This window comes from Cupressus sempervirens, chromosome 11 (genome assembly GCF_028749045.1).
Source record: "Cupressus sempervirens isolate cs-2001-9-10 chromosome 11, ASM2874904v1, whole genome shotgun sequence".
NCBI lineage: Eukaryota > Viridiplantae > Streptophyta > Pinopsida > Cupressales > Cupressaceae > Cupressus > Cupressus sempervirens.
Window position 1 is genome coordinate 791,083,980 of NC_143128.1, and position 9,210 is coordinate 791,093,189.

The 9,210-nt window shown below is 32.4% G+C and overlaps 1 pseudogene; it reads right to left on the reverse strand.

Moving 5' to 3' along the window:
- Positions 1-4,785: 4,785 nt before the first annotated feature.
- Positions 4,786-7,628, reverse strand: LOC149531972 (putative anion transporter 3, chloroplastic; annotated as a pseudogene).
- Positions 7,629-9,210: the final 1,582 nt, after the last annotated feature.

The following is a 9,210-nucleotide window of genomic DNA, read 5'->3' on the forward strand; positions in this document are numbered from 1 at the left end:
CCAAACAAATCTACAAGCACAATTATGTACAAATCCCATATTGGTCAATGTGGATAGTCTTCAATAGTCAATAGATAAACTTAAAGAGGTAAAGGTGCCATCACAAAAACCACCTCAAATCACTCAAACTACTGGACTTACATTTCTACCACCTCCATCACCACCAAGATTAGGCACTCAAACTCATCAGGAGCCAAGTGCAACAATAGAGGTTATCACAAGGACAATAGCTCAGATAGTGAGTACACCACCAGTAGCAGTAACACATCAAGAAGAAGACAAGCAAGAAGAAGAGGAGAAGGAAGAAACCCAGAATAAAGAGGAGTCTGCAATACAAACTTTGGTAGAATTACCAAAAATAGCAACTCCCACCAAATCTGGTCATGATCAAAGTACTAAAAAGATAATTGTATATGCTAGTACACCAAGTTCAAGTTCTACAAGGGTAGCCAAGACCATACATTATGGTATTCCTAAGCTTGATGAAGAAATCAAAATACCCTATTATGATTGAAGCACTCTCAATGAGGAAAAGATGAATGAAATACAGAGTGCATTGAATAAGAGGAGGAGACAAGAGGCAATGAGAAGAGATTACAAATACAAGCAGGCAATGAATGAAATAAAAGATATATTCATGGATGCTTTTAGTCTTCAACCTCCAGATGCAAACAGGCCAATACTTGAGCAATTATCTGATATAATTGATCAAGTAAATAATAAAGACCATGATACTAATGCCAAACTATTGGAATGGTTAGAAAAGAATTTTTTGGGCAAAGTCAACCAGAAAATAGCTAATAACATAATTTTGGGACAAGTTGACCTAGCCAAAAAATTAGAAAATGTAAAAAGTGTATTAGGGAACATATTCTCCCATTACAGTAAATTGTGTGATTTTTCTAGGTTCACACATGAAATAAATTAGAAAACTTTGAATCTTGAGAGTAAATTAAAACTCTCCAGCATGCAACTACCCTCAGATCCTGCATAGAGTGAAAAACAATTTGCTCATACATTACACACTCAGAGGGAATTAGCTGCATTATCAGTAGAAGAGGCCACTATCAAAGAAAAGCTAATGCAAATTCAAGCCTCCATAACTCCTCACTTAGAAGTATTGCACAAGGAGCAATTGTATGCAAAAATAGTCCTGAAGAAGGATCCCAATATTTCCACACATGAAGGACTTGTTGATCTTGCAGCAGAGCTTGCCATCCAACAAAAGTCATTGGATATTGCCTTAAATAACTGGGATGCAGCTCTCCAAATACTCCTTGAGGTAAACAAGACATATTTGGCCAAACATGGCATTACTATTTAGGACCCTTTGACATAAGTGTCAAAAAGGGGGAGAAATGATATAATGAAAGGTATATAGATATTATACACAGGGGGAAATAATGAGTTAATAAAGGAGCATAATACACAGCACAAGATAGCACAAATGCTGGCACAATTAAATCAGGGGGAATTACACAAATTTTGACATATATATACATTTTGCAATTTTGAGTAAGGTTTTTCAACCTTTGTATATACTGAGTAAGTTTAGTACATGTACTCATAAGTTCAGTTAAGTGTTTTTGTCACTCATGTCAAAGGGGGGGATTGTTAACGTCATAATGGTTTTTGACAATTGAGTGCCAACACACTAAATTAAATTCTACATTGGAGCCGAGTACATCATGTATGTCGAGCCACAACATGAGCCAAGTTAGAAAAGATGTCAAGTGCCAAGTAATCTTCAAGTGTCGAGTGAGTACAGGTGCCGAGCATGATCCAAGTACCAAGCATCACTCAAGTGCTGAATCTTAAAGGATGCTGAGCAAGAGAGGAGCATGTACAGAAGTTGAGTTATAGAAGGTACTGAGCATTAGGAAGCAGTAAGTGCCGAGTAACAAAAAATCAGCATATGAGTTTGAAACTTCACAAACTCAGATGTAAAACATTTTCATAGCCGACATAAGACAAATCTCAAAGGATCTAAGTGATAAGATCAAATCATTTATATTTCCTATGCAATCTACATGCAACCAATAAAGAAAATGGAGAAGGCATGAAACCAATAAGATATGTGCAAGGAATAAGCAAAAATCAAAGATTAAATATGGATCATAGATCCATACCTAACTCTAAGTCTTCGAGTTTCTTTATAAGGAAGACGAAATCAGATTGAAAAAAAAGAGCATGGAAAAAGTGTATAAGGAAGTCTAATAGTAGAGAAAAGAGAATCAGATCATAGATGATCAAGATCACAAAAGAGTAGATCAAGTGCTTGTATTCAGCAATTGAAGGATTGTAAGCCATCAAATTTATCATACCTAATACTCTTTAGCCATTGTATTAGAAAGTAAACCCTATGATGATAGGTTAGCTTAGCAGCTATTTTGTAAATCCTTTCAATAGGTGATTAAATCCTTTAACAGGGAAACACTTCATGTAAAGTGTTTGAAATCTTTTAACCAGGTCACTATTGATACAGTGTAAAGCCTTTGATATGGCAGGCCTTTAACAGGGTAGACCATCAGAAGTGGTTAAACATTATTACTGCAGTGATTTTGTGGGTATCATCCCCACCCCAATTTTACCTTCTTATTTCTAGAGGGTTTATGGGTTACCAAACCTTAAGTGTTATGTGGTGATGCATATTGGTTTCTTATGATTGCTTAATATTTATATGCATACATGTTTAAAAATATGTTATTAAGGATTTGAAATAGTTAAAAAGGCTAATGCTTCTGATTCACCGCCCCCCCCCCCCCCCCCTCTCAGAAGCATTCTTTCCAATAAGATAATCCAACAAAAGTAACACAATGGTTTTTAAGGTGGAAAGGAATATTTCCCCCAAGCTTCTTGCTAATGAGAGGATAAGAATTTAGGTAAATGTAGCCCTTGAAATGATGAATCAAGTTGTAGAGGGTATGACTATGGAACAACCTGGGGGTAGAGAGAATGTAAGTTATCCTAGGGTGACAAAGAAATCCCAATTTGAGGCACTTTAGTAGCAACAAGTAGTAACAACATATGCTCAACAACAAGCCTCAACTTCCATGGGTAGTGGGATTCACCTTAATAACTCCATTGGCTCACCTTAGTTGAGTCTAAAGGATATGATTGAAACATATGCGCAAGAAAATGACATCCAATTTTTCTCTAAAGTGGGACACACACATGATGGTCTCTAGGCTTATGGATTTGGAACCATCAGTATCTAGCTAGATTTTGTGTAAAACCAAGTGCTTGCATAATCTAGAGATAGATGGGTGATTTCATCATTGGAGCAGCTAGTTGAGATGCATTGTAATTGAATTGGAGGAAATAATTGATAAACCAAACATATAATGAAGAGAAAACTTGAAAGCTTGAATGTTGAAATGTTAAAATGAAAGCTATCAAGGATCAAACACCTATGTTAGAGTTACAACATAATGTGAAGTTGATTTTAGATATGGTAGAGGAAAATATTTAGAAGTTTGATCATAATTTAAGGCATGAGAAAGATTCTATGGCAACATACCAAAAGGACAAGGAATAGCTTTAGAAAGAGACTACACAATAGAAATAACTACACAACATATAGAGGATATTATGAGAGTACTATGTAGAATCCAAGAAAGTGTTGCAGTAGGTACTCTAACATTGGAATCACTTGCAAATGTCTTTGAGAATTTACAGTCCAAATATCAAGAGGACTACATGTTGTGCAATTTTTCATGTATCATTTAGAGGACTAAAAAATTATTACTCATCTTTGTCTCATCGCTAGACACAAACTGTTCTTGAAATAATGAATTTTAATCATCTTCCATTAGTGGATAGATATAATAAATATGCCAAAATTGATTTCTCACTTGTTACAAATGTTCACAGGAAAAAACCATCTTATAGAGAACATTAGATTTTCACATTCACAATGATCTAATGACCAGTGTATTACAAACAATAGAAAATGGGTTAAATGGGTTGAACAAGAATGTCTCTTGTGGCAAGTATGACCTTGATTTAAAGCTAAGAATGTTCAAGACAAAAATTTTGAGCCATACTTTATAGGATTCCTGAGATCAAATGTATTATTACTCTTAGGGCCTACAAACATGTGAATACACACTTATTAGAACACCTCAAATTAAAATCATACGATGAAGCTTGGGCCTTTTGATGTGAACCCATCATTTTAGGATAACCAAAAAGAAGATCATTTGTGTAAGAATTTAGTATAGCTTCGATACCATGTAAGCATTTTCCTAATGCAATAATTCAACACCAAGATCAAGAAGCTTAGTAGATAGCACAAGAGAGACAAATGATGATCAAATGAGAATGGCTATCAGATGATTGGATATCAAATAATTGGATGAATACATCATAGAGGTTCCTTGTATATAAAGGCAATCAAAATGACTAGGAGTCATGCAAAGAGATAAGTAATAACTAAGTACATATCTACCAAGAGAAGGTTATCCTCCATTGTGCACAAATTTATGTGCAAAAATGAGAAGATAAGAATACAAATGTTTTTCTCATAAAGAGATGTAGTAGACAACATGTGCTCAATTGGAGTGTAAACAACTGTGTTTTCAACATGAAAAATCATATGTATATGCAAACTCCTAGGTTTCTACATGAAAACTAATATGGATATGCATTAACCTAAGTAAATTTAAATAAAGTGTAAATAGTAAATACTTATTTACACCAACAATTTGGATGGATGTGGGTATGTCTTATTGCTAGCCTATTACTTTATTTGTATTTAGTGCAGATGGAAGAAAACTAACAAATCTATTTGTCAATAAAAATATAATCCTTCTCAAACCAATCAAATACCTTTTCATTGGTGGCATACATATTCTAGAAGATTGTTGAAATAAAATACAAAATGAATTTAAGTGTCTAGAAACACTAGAATAAACCCAGCCACTAAACAAAATACCCTATTCCAATTGTGCTCACAATGGCTGCAAATTTCCCAAATAAATTTGTGATACCTGCCCTTTATAGATATAAAGAATAAGATTTTTGTGATGAATGAATCTAATTAATAAGAAATCAATCCATTGCCTTGAAACTTGAGGATAAAAAAGGGATCAACCATCATACCATGAAGAACTCCTGGATACTATGGTGTCATATCTTGATTATACAACAAAAAATGAAGATTCAAAACATTGAAAAAGTGATTTTTCTAAGTAGAGAAAATCATGATCATTGTTCAAGTTCCTTAAAGCTATTGACATACACTAAATTCAAATGAAGGAGTTCTAAATCAATGGAAAAATGATATACTTTAGCAAGCTTCAAAGGCCAACTGTAATATGTTTGAAAGTAAAGACACTAATATATCAATCAAGACAAGAGACCTAAATGAATATTTAGAAGAAAACTAGCTTGGTTGAATGAACTCAAACTAAGTGTCGCCATTAGCCACATTGCTGCAATAGTTTTTTTTTGAGTAGCATTTAGACCAAGGAGTGCTATTCTTGGAACCAAAAAACTAATTGACTATAGATGTTAAAACAAAAATGTAAGCAACATTGTTTGTTATTGAAACAAAAAGTTTGTAAGTGTGCCTTGTGCTCAATATAAGAAAATGTAATTAGTTCAAAATTTTAAAAAAACTAATTAAGGAGAAAAAAATTTCAAGGATCAAATTTAAGTTAGAAATTGTCATATGGTGGTATGGTCTTGTGGAGTACTTTTAAATATATAAAATAATTAGTGGGCTCAAATCTTTAGGTGGTATATTCCTCCATCCAGAGGGCCCACCTTCTAATAATTTCCCTACCCCCTACAATAATCAAAACAATTGAATTATTTCTCATTGGATAGGGTTTCATTTTAGAGGCTCTAATACCACTACAATTCCCTCTTCATCTAACCTAGACCTTTGGATATGTACCCTTATTCCTTCATATGTTGATCCCAAGTATCGAATAGGGAGGAGGGCTAGGACGAGTATGATTATCCCTCTACACCATGATCAGTTAGTGAATAGAGGAATAAATGGTTGTCTTCTTTCTATAGAAAAGCTCTTATCTCTAGAGCTTCATTCACTCCTAAGACTGGCCTACCCCTTAGAATAGTAGGGCTATAAGGCGAGCCCTTCCTTTCCATTTTAGAAAATTAAAAATAGTCATAAGATTTGAAGGCATGGAGCTTTATGAATGCTCAAAATTTTGTGAAAATATAATCAATAAAACGTTCACCAATTTTTTTTATGAAATCTAACAAATCAACTAATCTATTTTTTTTAAAAATGTAAATCAACCAAACCCATTGCAAAAGTGGTAGACCGATGATAAACATGTTATTGGGAGGTGAGACAGAATTTGGCAACAAAAGCATTATTTAAAACTATCACAATTCAAGGTTTTTACTTGAAAATCTTATGACTAGAGAAGTAATTTAGCTATAACCATAATAAGCTTTAAATGACTTGCATGATTTTGTGCATCATAGTGACTAAATAGCCAAATTGAACCAAAAAGTGTAAAATAGCACCAACACCATACTCTGCAACTAACATTGTTGCCCATGGAATAGCACTAAACCATGCAACTTGATTCAAATTTACATTAAATACCTATATGCAAAGATGAAAGTGACTTTATCATATCTTTGCTTGAATTCAAATGTAGTGAAAATTTCAATATGAATGAACTAAAACTATATTCATGACTTGTGATTTTGGTTTGATATATTCCTTTATTAAAATTATTTTAAAAAAAGAATATGCATTGCAATTAGAAGAAACCTTATAGTTTTAAAATATACTATCATCCAAGAGAGAAGAACAAAATAACCCTAAAGACAACTGAAGAAAAAAATATTAGGCATAAAAAGATTGACTTGTGATGTTCAAGTAAATATACCCTTTTCTATACACCATACACAATTATTTGTAACATTTGCAATTATTATCGCCCATATTGGTTACTTAAAAAATAACAAACGAGAAGGAGGCATTCTTTGAGTAGTCTGGATAGTGGACTTTTTAGTAGACATTGGGGAATACTCAATTCCATCATGAATAAGAAAAAGCTCCAATTTTAATATTCTAAGATTAAATTGAGGATCATTACAAATATTTGGAACCCATATTGAGAGCCAAAGAAAACTTAGGACTCCAAATGTAAGGAAAGGTCCATAAACTCTAGCTTGTGACATTAATATTGGAGAAGCAAGTAAGGTTATCACATTACTTAGATGAAGTCCAACCATTGAGAGGCCTACTATTGTAGCACATTCCATACTAGGAAACCACCTTGAAAACAAGAAAAAAGTTAACATATTGAAGTTATCTTGAGCATCTACAATTGAATAGTGAAAACAAAGAGGCATGACACTTTGACTGAATACCATGGGTAAAAGCACTTTAATACTATATGATGAAGAAAACATCAAAATGATAATGAAAAGGAATTGAATTAATTTATTAAACTATTTTTTTTGAAGTCTTACCTTGAAATTGTACTGTTCATATAGGGCAAGGCTACACCTTACACAACACCAAATAGTGAACACACAACAATGAACATCCCTACTGAATGACCAAAAGCCCATGGGGTGAGAAAGGTTGCATATGACCATAAAATTCCACATACAAATTGAGACCAATAATACATTAGCAAATAAAAATAGAATCCCACATATAAAGTTAGTTAAATCAATTAGATTAAAAAATTGATTTGAAAATAATGATAGAATCCCACATAAAAAGCTAGTTAGATCAATTAGAAAATGAATGATTTAGATCCAATCTCATTTATTTTCTAATGACATGCACACCTATTTAAATAAAGAAAATTTTTAAAGATGCATTATTTTCCCTCTTCAAATGGCAACTATTTTTGAAAACATGTATCATTCTATAGTAGATTGGCCAAGTATTAAATAAATTTTTCATCTCTAGTAAACAGCACCATGAATTAAGATTAGATAGATATAATTCCACATGTTTAAATGTGGAATCATAAATAAAGAACCTAAATGTTTTGATGGAATTTTGCAATCAAATGTCTTCTCAAGGAATGATATGATTGTAACATGAGTACAAGATAAATTTCACAAAGAATATTTGATGTACACATTTTGTCTAAACAAACTATCAAAATAGCTACTAAACTAATCCACCCAAATCTAAAACTCTATCAAATTACATTGGTGTTTGCATCATGCATATGATTTTCTAATAGAATTAGTTTAGTATAGCATGAGTGTGAATATAGTATTTTTAGTCAAATTTAGATAAAATAACTCAAGCATCATCACTAAGCACAAATTAATTGTTCAAGATTAAATATAGAGCACCCCTATATGCAATCTTTGTCAATGTTTCCATATACTAATTTATTTGTATATGAAATAGAATATGATTTTAATGTTAGTTTTTTAAGAAGAAAAGGGAGTTTTGAAAAATGAAATAGACTAATAAGATCTTAAATATTACATAAGCCATGCAGATTTAACACATTCAAGAAGAGAATACTTACACAAATGAAGCTGAATCATGCCTAACAAGTTGAGTATTGTCCCTTCTAGTTTGTTATTTGATAGTTTCTTGACAATGAAACATTCAAAATTCAATTATGAGAAAAGAACTAGAGGAATGAAATTGATTAAATAATGAAGGCATGTTAGTTTGAGCTTCACTTGGTTTCAAGAATACTTTAATATTCTCTACTTAACAAGGCCAACCACATGAAGGTGGAAGTTGATCAGGCCTCAACACCCCCCCCCCCATCCAAACATCTATCTAAATTCTCTATTAACACCTATTTACATACTTCATTGATTCATTCATCCATTTGTGAACTATAACATTCATTAATATAATATAAAATTCATTAATAATAAACGTTAATCAAGAATTCATTAACACATAAAAATATTCATTACAATTGTATATTATCAATATTAATATGCAAAATTCATAGATAATTACTTAAAATAATGTTCTTTCATTATCCAACAAAGTTTATCAAGCAAGGTTTATCAAAGAGAATTTTCAAAGAATTATTTTTTTCCCTTAGATTTCTCAAGGAAAAGTCTAATAGGAGCATCAATATCTTCCTCATTCTCCTCCTCTTGTGGCTATAATGTCAAATTATGATGCTTCCTCCTTCTTTGAGGAGCATGAGGCTACTACACTATAGCGGGGCCACTGCAATAACAAGTAAGTGGGTTAAATTAACCCTTTTTTAATGT